We start from the raw sequence: 16534 nt of genomic DNA on the forward strand, positions 1-16534 counted from the left end.
ATCAGGCTCCAAACAAATTTTATGCATTATTAATATCCTCCTAAAGTCTCTTTAACTTATAACAAGCTAAAACTGACCATGTATTCTGTATCATTTTCTTTCAAATGCCAGTCAGTTATTCAAAAATCTGGGTCATTTGTCATATAGAATTTCCCACATTGTATTTGGCTAACTTTTTGTGGTTATCATGTAACATGTTTTTCTAAGCTTCATTTTTTTCCTGAAAACTGGCAGTTGGATCTAAAGGCTTAGTAAGATAAAAGCTTATTATTATTATTTTTTTGCTTCAGCAAGAGCAAGGCAGAGATGGTACTGTATGCTTCATATTGCATTATATCAAAAGAAATGAAATCTTTGCTTTTCCTGCCTTTAGTAACAGTGGATTTCAATGATGAAAGTGGAATTCATTTTTAAATGAAGGTCCCAATTAGCTTTCATCTGAAGGGTTAAACAGCCATTCATGACTAATACCTAGATCCACTGTTTCTTTCTTTCTATTTTTGTTGAGATAGGGTCTTTCTGTTGCCCAGGCTGGCCTCAAACTCGTGGCCTCAGGTGATCCTTCCACTTCCGCTTCCCAACCGGCTAGAATTACAGGTGTAAGACATGCCTTCTGGCTAGAATTACAGGTGTAAGACATGCCTCCAGCTATTATTTCATTGGGAAAAAAATTATGTAACAATCCTCCTTCATTTATAAGCTGTATTTATACTCCAAAGAATAACTTCTTCTTATTCCCTTTATGGTCACACTGAAATACAATCCATGCAGAGTAAATGCATGATATTTTCCAATTTTCAGAATGAGTTAGTTCCTATGAAAACCCCAACTTTGATGAGAATTGTTAAAAGATCATGAGCACATGTATTTTTAATGTTTTGATATGTTTCAATTCATTGAAGTTATTATTAGTAAGATAGTTATGTTTGGCCCCTATTTTTGGCCACTGAGCTTCCCTAAAAGTCAATTTGTATGTCCTTCTGACATTACCCCATACTTTGCATGTCTCTTGGCTTTTAGAGACAACAAGATAACCACACTCATCTTGTAGTTGTCTTGCCCTAGAGAGGAACTACAATCTCTGTCATTCCAAATTTTGGCAGAAGAGGAAGAGTGTTTCATACTGGTGTGTCTGCAGGCTAGGACGAGGGAAGAGTCCAAAATTGGGGGTGGGGAGAATGGAGATAATACTCCTTCTGTGAACTTTAATGAGAACTGGTTCTGTAGGGGGTTTCTCTGTGTATGTGTGTGTATTTCTTTCTCTTCATTCAGGTCAGTTTGGTGAAAAAAAGGTATTTTTTGAAAGCCTGAGGGCTTTCATCATTGACTTCTTGAATGATTATGTCACATTTATCTCACTATTTTCTAGTTTGTTTTTATTAAATTAGAAAAATAAAGTTTGGAGCCAGAAAGCACTTTTAGCCAGGAGTCAAAACACTTGGATTCTCAGAACCTGCTAACTATGTGACCATAGATAAAACCTAAAAATATTCTGGCTCTCATTTTTTTTTTCACTTACAAAATGAGGATTATTATAAGTGTCACTTTAACTTTCAGAAAAGATGTGCAAGTATTACTAAAGCAAAAGTTGGATGTCTTCAAAAAACACAAGTGTACAATTGTGTGTTGCTTAATGACAGGGATACACTTTAAGGAATACATTGTTAGGTGACTTCATTGTTGTGCAAACATTAGAGAGTGTACTTTACATAAACTGAAATGGTACAGCCTACCCCATACCTGGGCTATATAATTTATCCGATTACTCCCAGGCCACAAACCTGTACAGCATGTTGCTGCATTGACTAGTGTTGGCAATTTTATTTTTGTGTTTTTGTATTTTTTATTTTTTGACAAGAATGAGACTTTAATCAGTTTTAAGGGGAGTTTATAGTGTAGGCAATTTTAACACAATGTTAAATATCTGTGTATTGAAACATATTCAGATGGAGAGGGCACTGCAAGATGGCCTAATAGAAGCCTTCATCCATCATCCCTCCCATAGGAACACCAATATAACAACTATCTACACAAAAAACACATTCACAGAAATGAAAAATTATGTGAGGTTCACAATACTTGGTTTTAACTTCATACCACTAAAAGAGGCACTGAAGAGGGTAGGAAAAACAGCCTTAAATTACTGATACCACCCTTCTTCCTTACCCCAACGGTGGCCATATGGCAAAGATAATCTATGTGCTTGGGTGAGGGAGAGTGCATTGGACTAAGTGCTGCTCTGTCACAGCAGAAAGAAAAACACGGCTAAACTCAGCTGATGTCTACACATGGAGGGAACATTTAGACCAGCTTTAGCCAGAGGGGAATTAGCCATCCCAGTGGTTGGAATTTGAGTTTTGGGAAGCCTTGCCCATGAGGGCTAAGGGGCTCTGGGGTCCTCAATACACTTGAAATGCAGTCTAGGGTACAAAGACTTGCAATTTCTAGAAAGTCCTAGCACCATACTGGGCTCAGAGCTAGTGGATATGGGACAGCAGTCAAGGTGACTAAGGGAGTGCTTGTGCCTCTCCCCCAACAAACCCAGGCAGCACAGTTTGCAGCAACAAAAGTGACGAGTAAGGAGGACTTTGTCTTGCATCTTGGATACCAGGTCAGTCATATTAGGATAGGGTACTGGGAAGAGTCATGAGTCCCCCATTCCAGGCCCTAGCTCCTGAACAACGTATCTAGACATACCCTAGACCAGATGAGAACTTGCTACCTTAAGGAAAGAAGCCAGAACATGCTGACAAAAATGCCATTGGGCCTTGAAGAACCAGCAGCAATACCTAGGTAGTTAATCATGGGCCTTGGGTGAGTCTCTGAGAGATGCTGGCTTCAGGTACCAGCTTGGCCACATTGGGTAGAGCACCAAGAGGGCTACTGACTTCCCTGATTCTAGACCTTGGCTCTTGGATGGCATTTCTCAACATGTCCTGGGCCAAAAGGGAGCTCACTGCCCTGAAGGGTGAGTTCTAGGCCTGATGGCTTCACCACAGGATGACGGAAGAGCCCTTGAGGTCTTTAAGTGAACATCTGTGATAGCCTGGTAGTACCTCTCTTGAGTCTCCGGTGGTGGTGGCCATGAGGAAAGGCTCCTCTGCCTGGGGAAAAGGGAGGGAAGAGTAGGAAAAATATTATCTCGTGGTTTGAGTGACACCTTAGCCTCAATACAATAGAACACCAGGCAGATTTCTAAGGTTTTTGATTCCAGTCCCTGGCTTCCAGATAGTACCTGTGGACCTACCTGAGGACTGAGGGAACTCACTACCCTGATGAAAAAGACAAGCCTGGTTAGTTTTGTCACCTGCTGATTATAGAGTCCTACGGCCTTGAGCAAACATAAGCAGTAGCCAGGTAGTTGTTACACTGGGCTTTGGTTGAGACCAAGTGCTGTGCTGGCTTCAGTTCTGACCCAGTGCAGTCTCAGTGGTAGTGGCCACAGAGGTGTTTATGTCTATGTCTAGCTTCAGGCAGCTCAGCACGTAGACAGAGACTCTGGGAGAAAGTAAAGGAAGAGGACAAGAGTTTCTACCACTTTCAACTTTTCCCCTCTAAGTATAATGCTGACTGTGAGTTTGTCATAGATAGCTTTTATTACCTTAAAATATGTCCCTTCTATGCCGATTTTGAAGAGGGTTTTAATCATAAAGGGATGCTGGATTTTGTCAAATGCTTTTTATGCATCTCTATTGAGGTAATCATATGATTTTTGTTTTTAATTCTGTTTATGTGGTGTATCACATTTATTGACTTGTGTATGTTAAACCATCTCTGCATACCAGCCTGCATCTCTGGCATGAAACCCACTTGATCATGGTGGATAATTTTTTTGATGTGCTATTTGAATACTCACAGTCAACTGATCTTCAAAAAAGAAAAAAACAAACAAAACAAAAAAACAAAAACAAAAACAACCATAAACTGGGAAAAGGACCCCCTATTCAATTAAAATGATGCTGAGATAACTGGCAAGCCACATGTAGAAGAATAAAATTGGATCCTCATATCACACCTTATACAAAAATCAACTCAAGATGGATCAAAGACTTAAACCTAAGACCTGAAAACATAAAATTTCTAGAAGATATCAGAAAAACTATTTTAGACATTGGCTTAGGCAAAGAGTTTATGATGAAGAACCCCAAAACAAATGCAACAAAGATAAATAGATGGGAGTTAATTAGACTAAAAAGCTTCTGCACAGCAAAAGAAATAACCAGCAGAGAAAATAAACAACCCACAGAGTGGGAGAGAATTTTCACAAACTATGCATTAAAAAAAGGACTAATTACCAGAATCTACAAGGAACTCAAACAAATCAGCAAAATCCCCAAATAATCTCATCAAAAAGTGGGATAAGGACATGAATAGATATTCTCAAAAGAAGATACACAAATCACCAAAAAGTATATGAGAAATGCTCAACATCACTATTTATAAGGCAAGTACAAATCAAAACCACAATGAGATATCACCTTACTCCTGTAAGAATGGCCATAATCAAAAAATTAAAAAATAATAGATGTTGGCATGGATGTGGTGAAAAGGGAACACTTTTCCTATGCTCATGGGAATGTGAACTAGTACAACCAATATGGAAAACAGTACGGAGATTCCTTAAAGAACTAAAAGTAGATCTACTATTTGATCCAGCAATTTCAGTACTGGGTATCCACCCAGAGGAAAATAAGTCATTATATAAAAAAGAAACTTGCACATGCATGTTTATAGCAGTGCAACTGACAATTGTAAAAATATGAAAACAGCCCAAATACCTATCAATCAACAAGTGGATAAAGAAAATTAAAGAAAATATGATATATACATACACACACACATATGTATACACACACATACACACACATGTCATAAAATACTACTTAACCATAAAAAAAGAATGAAATAATGACATTTGCAGCAACCTGGATGGAGTTGGAGACCATTATTCTAAGTGAAATAACTCAGAAATAGAAAACTAAACATTGTGTGTTCTCACTTATGAATGAGAGCTAAGTTATGAGAACACGAAGGTGTAAGAATTATAAAGTGAACTCTGTGGACTCAGGGGTAAGAGTGGGAGGGGGGCAAAGGTTAAAAGACCTCGCATTGAGTATAGTGTACACTGCTTGGGAAACAGGTGCACCAAAATCTCAGAAACCACCACTAAAGAAATTAATCCATGTAACCAAACACCACATGTTCCCCCAAACTATTGAGATTTTTTAAGAAGACAAAAAAAATTAAGATAACACAGAAAAGGAATTCAGAATTCAATTAGATACATTTAATAAAGAAATTGAAATAATTAAAAAGAATCAAGCAAACATTCTGGAGTTGAAAAATGCAACTGACATATTGAAGAAGGCATCAGAATCTCTTATTGGCAGAATTGATTAAGGAGAATAAATAATTAATGACCTTGAAGAGAGGGTATTTGAAAATACACAGTCAGAGGAGACAAAAAAAAAAAAAAAAAAAGAAAAAAAGAAAGAAAGAATGAAACAAACTTACAAGATCTAGAAAATTCTCTCAAAAGATCAAATCTTATAGTTATTGGCCTTAAGCATTTATGGGTTAACCCATTACGGGAAGGGGTAGAGAAAGAGGGGTAGAAAATTTTTTAAAAGAGATAACAGAGAACTTCCCAAACTGAGGAAAATATATTAACATTCAAGCAAAAGAAGTTTATAGAACACTATGCAGATTTAACTCAAAGAACACTACCTCAAGGCATTTAAATCAAACTCCCAAAGGTCAAGGATAAAGAAGGATTCTAAAAGCAACAAAATGAAAGAAACAAATAACTTGCAAAGGAGCTGCAATATGTCTGGAAAGTTTAAAGGCCAAGCAAGAGTGGCATGACATATTTCACTTGCTGAAGGAAACATCTCTTAACACAGAATATATCTGGCAAAAATATCCTTCAAACATGAAGGAGAAATAAAGACTTCCTGACAAACAAAACCTGAGGTATTTTATCAACACCAGACTTGTCCTATAAGAAACACTAAAAGGAATTCTCTAATTGCAGCACTCTTGACAATAGCAAAGACATGGAATCAACTTAATGCCCATCAATATAGAATGGATAAAGAAAATGTGGTACATATACACCATGGAATATTATGCAGTCATTAAAAAAGAGATCATGAACTTTGCAACAACATCGATGCAGCTGGAGGCTATTATTCTAAGCTAATTAAAAGAAACAGAAAACAAAATACCACATGTTCTCACTTATAAGTGGAAGCTAAACAGTGAGTACACATGGATACAAAAAGGAAACACAATAGACACTGAGGCATACTTAAGGGTAGAGTGTGGGAAGAGAGAGAGGATCTAAAAATTACTTATGAGATACTATGCTTATTATCTGGATGATGAAATAATCTGTATGCCAAACCCCTGTGTCATGTAACTTACCTATATGACAAACCTACACATGTACCCCAGAAGCTAACAATTTAAATAGTAACAATAATACATAGCAGCTTAAAATAAAAGGAAATAACTGATACATGTTTCCTGATACCCACTGCACATTTCAATCATAGTAAATTACTGAGGTTTGAATCTGGCTTGATGTAAAGATATGAACTCCTTGGTGGCAGAAACTGCATTTATTTTTCACTACTATGGACTCATTTACCCAGTAGTCAGTGGAATACCTGGCACATGGCTATGGTTAAGTAAATACATGTTGAATAAATAATTTTCTTTTGAAAGAAAGTTGGTTAACATAAGTGTTTGATGTATCGCTGGCTCCAGAATGGGACAGCCTTCGATTCATGCACCAACAGACAGAGATATAAACAGAAGTGTAGCTATATTCATATTAAAAGCCATCACTCTGTTATGGCCATGTTCATTGACTATTTCCATTCTACGTGCCCCCCAACCCCCAGAAAAAAGAAACACAAGAGCAGATCAGCGTGGATTCTATTACAGTGCTAATGGTAACAGCATCTTTGTAACCTACCTAATAGGTGCAAAAGTAATTGTGGTTTTGCCATTTTAATGGCAAATTTTAAAAACTGCAATTACTTTTGCACCAACATAATAGCATGCTAGAACTTTTCTTCATGTCTGCTGAGTTTGTTTTTCCTTGAGCTTGTAACAAGTATTGTTTTCTGCAATATTTTATTAGATCTTGATTTCACATGGACTGTAGACAGATATACCCATACTTATTTCAATCAGCTCATAAACTATTTTTTTTTAAATAAAGACATAGACCTAGATTCATATTCTTTTGTTTTCATTTGGGGCAGTAGCTATTATAATATGCCTTTTGAGTACATCAAGTAATTTTAAAGCTTTACTTCCATGTACTAATACATTTTAAAAAATCTCTTTACTATCTATTGCCCTTAGGGCCATTTAGTGTCAAATAATAATTTTTTTGATAATCATTCTGTTATGTAACTTTTGAGATAGAAGCTGTGATATTATTTGGGGAGCTGGGAGCAATTTGGGGCTTGTTATAGGCGTTTTTTTCTCAATAAATTAGTGAAAGGAGACTAAGGAAAAAATCATGATTATTATTTAAAATAGCTGATTACATGATAATAAACAAGGAAGTCATCTGGTTATCTTTGTTTTTGCTTCAAACAATGCTTCAGATTTCTACAGATACAGACATCTAGGTGATTGTATGAAATTGTCACCATTTCCAAAATATTTTCTCAAAAATATATGATACAGGTTCAATCAAGTCTGTGATAGGCTGCGTTTGTGTGGGTGTGACTAGGGAGGGAGAAAATATCAAAGTACAAAATAGAACATTTCTGAATAGAGCTACACATGCTTCGATTAGACAAATCCTAAGATTTTTGTACCATCTTCACATTCCCAATAATTCTGTTTCTACAGACTTCTGTGAAAGGAAGAAATTGGTTGGCTTCTCTGTAAGCCCCTCCTAGCCAGAGCAGTCAAGAAAATGCCATGCAATGTATCCCCTTGTTTATTCTACTCAACATGTGCAGATCTTTGAATCTGTGTCTTTTTATTAACTCGGCTTTTTGATAATATGGTCATGCACCACATAACAATGTTTTGTTAAATGATAGACCTCATAGATGACAAAAGTGGCCCTATAAGACTGTAATAGAGCTGAAAATTTTCTATCACCTAGTGACATCATAGCATAATTACTTTATTTAAAAAATAAATTTAGTGTAGCCTAGGTGTACAGTGTTTATAAAGTCTATATTAGTCTCCAGTAATATCCAGGGCTTCACATTGGCTCACCTCTCCCTCATTGACTCATCCAGAGCAACGTCCAGTCCTACAAGCTCCATTTATGGTAAGTGTCCTATCCAGGTGTTCCATTTAAACATTGTTTTAACCATAACTTTGTTGTACCTTTCCTGTTTAGTTACACAAATATTTATCACTGTGCTTTAATTACCTACAATATTTAGTACAGTAACATGCTGTATAGGTTTGTAGCTTAGGAGAAATAGACCACACCATCTAGGTTTCTGTAAGTACCCTCTATGACGTGTGCAAAATAAAAAAATTCTGTAACAATGCATTTCTCAGAATGTATGCTATCATTAAGCAACATGTGACTGTATATGGTAACATAATACACTTATAAATAAAGTAGATAAAATGATAAAAATCTTGAGTAGACTTTCAGAACAAACTGCTGAGAGAAAAATACATTGTGCGTTGTGTGTTTGTAAATTTCCAAAGGAAATATATCATGAGGACAAATTGATGGAAGTGATCAGGGTTTTTTGAAAGCATAACTGGATTCGTGTATAAAGGAATATGTATGATTTTCTATTAATTATTTAACAAAATGGATACATGTGAAAAAGATAACGGCTTTTCTTTTTTGTCTTTCTCTGAAGGACAACTGTTGCAGATGCTCTTAGATTTTACATAGAACATGGAAAAACTTTAAAAAACATCTTTAATTCTTGGGTGCAATGTTTACAAATAGTAATAGCTCACATTTTTATCACTCAAAGGTTTGCAAACCTTTTCTCTACATAGTTATTACCTTTATCCATATTGGTATATGGTGGGCAGATGAGAATTTGTCTTTTTTCACTTAAGGGAAATTAGCTCAGAGAGATTAAATAGTTAATGGGGCAATACAGGAATCTGGCCCTCTGAGCTCCTGTGCAAGGGTTTGCCTCCTCTTCACCACACATCTTTTGGGCCCTGGGAGCGAATGCTTCTTATGGCACCATCTTGAGCAAATAATTTCAGTTTTTTGTTTTTGTTTTTTTTTTTTTTTTTTGCTTCATTTGCCCCCATATCAGATGGATGATGTTTCAAAAATTCTTGGAGAGTTACAAATAATTTCTGTGTTTTCTGTTTCACAGAAGAAAGAGACATTATACAAATGTGAGCTGTTGTCACAGCAATGATAAGAAATCAGGAGTCAAAAGATGTGGAGTAAGAGGGAATTTCAGAGAAACCACAAAACACAATAGGAAACAGAGACAGGAGAAGATTGCTTTGACAAAATTGCAGAAGGTGAAATCTTGGCATCCTCATATTTCTGTGGAGAACATGATATTGTCAGGCTGAGCTGGAAGAATCACATGGTCATACTGTAAGTGCTATGGTTCCGAGTGCCACATCCAGATCAATTTTCAACCAGCGATTTATAATGATAATCCCCACAAGTCGCTTGAGATCCTTAACAGTGAGGTTTTTAGTGAGTTAACCAACTGTCAGTACTTGAAAACTTGACTACAGGGGGCAGCGCAAATACAACTAAACTTAGGGGCAAAGCATGAAATGCATCCAGATTCACAATTGTTTCAGGATCCCCTTGCAACTGAAGCACTGGCTACACAAGACTTGACTGAGGGAATGTATATAAAACAGAATATACCAGTATGATATTAGTTTTAAAGGTCAATTTTTGGCAGTGGGAGGGTTAGTATTAACATTCATAACGTCACCTGTTATATAGGTGTTATTTTGATATTTTAATAATTTAGAATATAGAAATGAATATGCTAATACCATTTGGTAGAGCTAATGCCCATATATATATCACTTGGAATTGTTACAAATTGGTTGAGAATAAAAGATCCCTTCTTAGGAACTTAGAATTGTTAGAAATTGGATAAAAATTAGAGATGATCCCTTCTTATGACTTCAGCCTAGGAGTACATTGTGGAGAGCCAGGACCAAATCTGACACACTGAAACTTTGATTCCTGATTTTCAAACAAGGAAAAGAACTAGGTGATGTAAACTGGCTTCCCAAGAAGTTATGAATACAGAACCTGGATGGCAGATATAGATGATCTAGGCTGAGTTGCCTATTCTCTGCCCTTTGCCCTATCCTAAAACTGTATGGATGGAAATGAGCCCACCATTTGCTCTGAACTGGTGCATTCCTTCCTCACTGCAGGTTGAAGAGGTCTTGAAACATTTTCCTCTCCAGGGGAAGGATAGCACTGGCAGCCATTCACTGGCCCAGCAATATCCTGGATGGAGAGGATATCATTTGTATTACTTGCTGAATGAAACATAGTGAAAATGACTACAGATAACCTCAACTAAGTCCAAGACATCATTTCCAAATCAGGATGGCCCTTGCCATCTAGACTGAACAGAGATTCCAGTTTCCAGGAGAGTAGATGGAGTAATGATAAAAGCACCTCCCAAAACTTTTGCCTTGGTAAGTTTTGGATTCAGGAGACATCTGAGTTCCCATTCCCTTCAAATTTTCAATGACAGTGACTTCCAGTTCCCCACAAATTTCCCTTGATTTCCTGACCATGAAGCCACATATTATGTTCTTTCTATCCGTATATTAATACGTGGGTATAAGCCAAGATATAGGACTTTAAGCACTTTGCATGGACGCCCAGTCCATCTCACTGACCTTGTATTCTCAAAGCTTACCACTGGGCCCTAAGTCCTTTATTGAATGTAAAGCATTCAATAAAGAGTTTAAGGGCTCTTTTGTTTATTTCTGCCACATCCAGAATGTTTGGTTTAATTAGGATCTGAAAAGGAATTGTATTTAAACTCCTCATTTAGACTCTTCTAAGGAAAATGCCAAGAAAAGAAGATTGTGATCTTTTTCTTGGTGGTTTCATAATAGAAAGTCTTAAGAACAGTTACAGTTGTTGAAATCCACCCTCTCTCTGATTCACTGAATTGGAGATAGCTATCTAACTACTAGTTGTACTTTCTCACTAACTCTCTTAATTATTTCTGGGTACTACAGAGTGGCACATAACTAAACATTATCAAGGAATTTTACAGCCCTAGGCCTTCTATTACCGTGTATTGCAGTCTGCTGTAATCATTCTAATGGTCTAAGATGTTGCAACTAATTTATCCAAGGCCTGAATGCCAGAAGTGCCGAAATTGTCTGATAGTTTTATTCTGCATCCAACCATTACCAAGAAGGAGGATGTATTACTTCTCATTTCTTTACAAGTGTCAGTGCAAATCCAGCCATCAAACAAAAGTTAGACCTAAAAGCTTTTAGATTACAGCGATTATTACAGATTTTACATGAGATAAAAATGTAATTGCTCCATTTCTTTTATTCTTTATTTCGTTTTCTTCCCTCTCACTGTATATTTTAGATTGTCCTGCTTGACTGCCAGGTCAGACCCAGCACACAAAGATATTTCTCATAAGACTAGGGAGCTGCAGTGTTCTTTTTCATAAGAAATGAAATGCTTGGAATTTGTCTTCCAAATGAATCACAAAACTTCCATGGTCGTTTTCATTTTAAATTATTTTATGTCTATGTAAACTCATGCATTGCCTATAAAGGAATAATATTTCCAGCCATGTTGATAGTGACAGAGAATGAGCTGAAGGCAGAAATTCTTCACAGGTAAAGTGGTGCGTGCATTTTTTTCATCTTGCTCCTTTTTTCCTTTTCCATATTCACTCATCCTTTTAAATTCTTTGAATCTATTTTTTCCTTCCTCTCTCCTTTCCTATCCTCCATCTCTATCTTTGTCACTTATTAATTCCTCTTCTGCTTTTTCTCCAGACTTGGATATTCGTCCATTCTCTCATCATTCTCTTTCATACACATTCTCTGACTTGTAGATCCTATGATTTTTATATTCTAAAACGAACCTTCTGCTTAACAGGGTATGTTTATAAACTATTTGACTGAGGAGGAATTGCCCCAGGTATCAAAGACATCCTGTTGGGAATGTCAGCCTTTTATTCTTGTTCATGCTCAGAGAAACAGTGTTGCAGGGATTATGGCCTCAGTCACTGGAATATGGCAGACCCAGATTTTAAATTTGTTTGCCCTTGCCTCCTAATATCCATTTTCCCCTAAGTTTACCTGGGCACATTTCCCAGTTTGCCTTGCAAATAAACGTGTTGCCATATAACTGCCCTTTGTCTAATAAAATGAAACTGAACATGTTTTGTGTAGTTTCTGGGAAGAGTCCTTAAACGGAGAAGGAACTCTGTTCTTATTATCTATCTTATGTCCTGAAATGCTTATGTGATGTCTGAAGCTCCAGCAGTCATTTGTAACCATTAAGACAAGAGTCTTTTCCTAGGGAGGATGAGATGGAATAAACTGATAACTTTGTGGATTACTCACAATAGTCCTGAATTGCCTGTATTTGTTCTTTTTTTGTTAAAAAAAAAAAAAAAAGTGAAACAGATAAACTTTTATTATGTTTAAACTACTTTTTAATTGAAGTTATCCATTCTATGCAGCTGAATCTAATTCTAACTGAGGCACCCAGATTTTCCTAATTCCTGTTTCTACCCCAGATGCCCTACTACTTATCTGAGTTTCTGGAATGATTTTTCATTTGATTACTTTCTACATGTCCCTGTTTCTTAATGCATTAATATTGGGTTTGCCAATAAGAAACTTTTTAGAGTTGGAATACTGCTGATCATTTCTGTTTGCTAGTTTTTGGTAACCAAATCATTTTGACTTCTAGGATCAGCCATCGTTTATGCTTTTTTGCCCAATTTTGATCCATGCTGTATTCTGCCTGTAAAATGTGCCCCAAAGTCATGCACATAACCTTGAACTTTGGGTTTTGGTGGTTTGAGACCATTTCATTGATATTTCTCAATATTAATGAAAATTCTAGATGTTAATTCTTCATATTTTAGAAATTTTCATGTTGATTCTCACTTTTTTTTCTAAAATTTAGTTGATCTCTTTATTTCTATTAACAATTTTTTCTATTAGTGCGTCGTTGTTATATGTTCAAAGCAAAATATGGAACACCTTAATTTACATATATTTTATGATGTAACTTACATCTGACAGTTTAATCTTCCTTAGTACTTCTGGTGACTGCCCTTTAGAATTAGAAGGAGGAAAATTTTACCTAATTATAATAGTTTACATATGCAAATATTATCAGATTTAATAATCATGTTTCCCTAGAAATGATGAACAAAGCCACATGTGTTTTAAGTGGATCATAAATCTTGCTGATTACGTTACTGTCCTGAGTCATTTACTATAAAGAAATTATAGTCATTAAACCTCTAAACTTTAGCTTAGCTCATTTCTCAAGCAGATATTTCTGTGTTTAAGGTTTAAACATGGACCTAGAAGCAGCTTCTTTGCTCCTTCTCAAATCTCCACCTGGTTCAGCCTACCCACCTCCACTCCTGCCTCCACCATTTCCATCAGGGTGACCCAGAAGTTCTACAAGGTGTACACCTCTAGCCCCCTGGCCTTCAGCAGCCACTCCTACATGAGTGGGCCCGGTGCCCCATTAGCTCCTTGAGCTTCTCCTGAGTGGGCAGCAGCAGCTTCACAGGTGGCCTGGGCGAAGGCTATGGCTAGCCAGCAGTATGGAACCATCACTGCGGTCATGGTCAACCAGTGCCTACTGAACCTGGAGGTGGGGACCCCAACAACCAGGCTATGTGCACCCAGGAGAAAGAGCAGATCAAGACCCTTAACAACAAGTTTGCCTCCTTCATCAACAAAGTATGGCTGCTAGAGCAGCAGAACAAGATGCTGGAGACCAAGTGGAGCCTCCTGCAGCAGCAGAAGATGGTTCAGAGCAACGTGGACAACATGTTACAGAGCTACATCAACAACCTTAGGTGGCAGCTGGAGACTCTGGGCTAGGAGAAGCTGGAGGGGGAGCTTGGCAGGGGCTGGTGGAGCACTTCAAGAACAAGTATGAGGATGACATCAGTAATCCTACAGAGATAGAGAATGAATTTGTCCCCATCAAGAAGGATGTGGATGAAGCTTACATGAACAAGGTAGAGCTGGAGTCTGGCCTGGAAGGACTGACTGAGGTGATCAATTTCCTCAGGCAGCTATATGAAGAGGAGATCCGGGAGCTGCAGCCCCCAATCTCAGACACACTGTGGTGCTGTCCATGGACAACAGCCGCTCCCTAGACATGGATAGTATCATAGCTGAGGTCAAGGCGCAGTACAAGGAGATTGCCAACGGCAGCTGGGCTGAGGCTGAGAGCATGTACCAGATCAAGCATGAGGAGTTGCAGATCCTGGCTGGGAAGCATGGGGATGACCTGCGTATACGAAGACGGAGATCTTCGAGATGAACCGGAACATGAGCCAACTGCAGGCTGAGACTGAGGGCCTCAAAGGCCAGAGGGCTTTTCCGGAGGCCGCCATCGCAGATGCCGAGCAGCTGCGGGGAGCTGGTCGTTAAGGATGCCAACACCACGCTGTCCGAGCTGGAGGCTGCCCTGCAGCCAGCCAAGCAGGATATGGTGCAGCAGCTACGTGAGTACCAGGCGCTGATGAACGTTAAGCTGGCCCTGGACATTGAGATCGCCACCTACAGGAAGCTGCTGGAGGGCGAGGAGAGTCAGCTGGAGTCTGGGATGCAGAACATGAGTATCTATACGAAGACCACCAGTGGCTAGGCTGGTGGGCTGAGCTCAGCTTAGGGGGCCTCACAAGCCCCGGCCTGGGCTCCAGCTCCTTCAGCTGCATCAGCTCCACCAGGGCTGTGGTTGTGAAGAAGATCGAGACCTGCAATAAGAAGCTGGTGTCCGAGTCCTCTGATGTCCTGCCCAAGTGAACAGCCATGGCAGCCCCCCGCCAGCCTACCCTTCCTGCGGCTGCCCCAGAGTCCATGAGAAAGGCTGCTGTGCAGGAGAGCACAGAGAACAGGAGACCCACCTGAGGCTTAGCCGTCGCCCTCAGCCCACCCGCGGGGGAGTTTTCTGCCTGGGGTACCCCTCTTGCCCATGCTCCCACTACAAAACAATTCCTTTTTTTTTTTTTTCCCCAAAACTAAACATGGCTTACAATTAAGAAATCAATAGACAATTTAGAGAAAATAGGCCGGGCGTGGTGGCTCACTTCTATAATCCCAGCACTTTGGCAGGCCGAGGTGGGTGGATCACGAGATCTGAAGATCCAGACCATCCTGGCCAACATGGTGAAACCCTGTCTCTACTTAAAATAAAAAAATTAGCTGGACATGGTAGCACATGCCTATAATTCCAGCTAAAGGGAGGCTGAGCCAGAAGAATCACTTGAACCAGGGAGTTGGAGGTTGCAGTGAGCCAACATCGCCTTGCCACTGCAGTCCAGCCTGGTGACAGAGTGAGACTCCATCTCACGAAAAAAAAAAAAAAAAAGAAAAAAGAAAAAGAAAAAGAAAATTTAGAGAAAATAAGCACAAATTAGATGTCCCAGACTCTTAGCAAATGTTTTTCCTCTTTGGCTTTAATATCATACCTTATTGCTATGAACTTATTTACACTGAAGATAATTTTAATATGGATTAAGAATAAGAAAAGTATGCCTTCTATGATACATAAACACTCAGCTTCAGATAAGTGAACAAAATAACTAGAGAGAATACTGTATCATGTGGCTTGATAAAACTTAGTCCTATATACTTCCTAAAGGAAAAGAAAGGTAGCCGGATTAAACAGAGCAGTGGCAATTAGAGAGAATATGACTTTAGCACTGAAATGTTTCACTGAAGAAAATCTAATAAATATGAGAACAATGAAAGTTAACTTCTCCAGGAAGATAAAGATGGACTATTTAGTGTGAATTAAGATTCACTAGCAATGTCTTCTTTTTGCAGTGTATATGAGTTGGAAGTACATTCACACAGATTTTCTCAATGTAATTCATGCAAGAACCAAGAGAAAGGTGTAACACATATATCCTTATCTACATTATACAGATTTGCAGCCCAAGTCTCCAAGGCTCAGATATATAAGTGATTTGGCATTAGGAAGTGACAGCTAAGACTGGAAAATTGAACCCAGGCTTTCAGACTAAATGACAGTGCCATGTCACCCTATACTGCACAGTCAACTGAGAGTCAGCCTGCCCACACAAAGGGCTGTCATTTGAAGGGGAAGAGTCAATTCATTCTCTATTGCACTGGAAAGCAGGATGAGAACCACTGGGTGGAATTTACAGGGAGTGTGATTTTGCCTCAATTTGAGGAAGAACTTTTCAACAATTAGAGCTGTCTAACCAAGGAACAATCTGCCTTGTCAAATCAATAAGCAACCTGTGACTGAAGGCGTTTAAGCCTAAGCCTATAGACCACTTCTCAGGAATACTAAAGG

The 16534-nt window shown here is 38.4% G+C and overlaps 1 pseudogene; it reads left to right on the plus strand.

Moving 5' to 3' along the window:
* The window catches only part of LOC103222843 (keratin, type II cytoskeletal 8 pseudogene), a 105025-nt pseudogene extending 89870 nt beyond the window's left edge, over positions 1–15155 (plus strand).
* Positions 15156–16534: the final 1379 nt, after the last annotated feature.

This window comes from Chlorocebus sabaeus, chromosome 18, assembly GCF_047675955.1.
Source record: "Chlorocebus sabaeus isolate Y175 chromosome 18, mChlSab1.0.hap1, whole genome shotgun sequence".
NCBI lineage: Eukaryota > Metazoa > Chordata > Mammalia > Primates > Cercopithecidae > Chlorocebus > Chlorocebus sabaeus.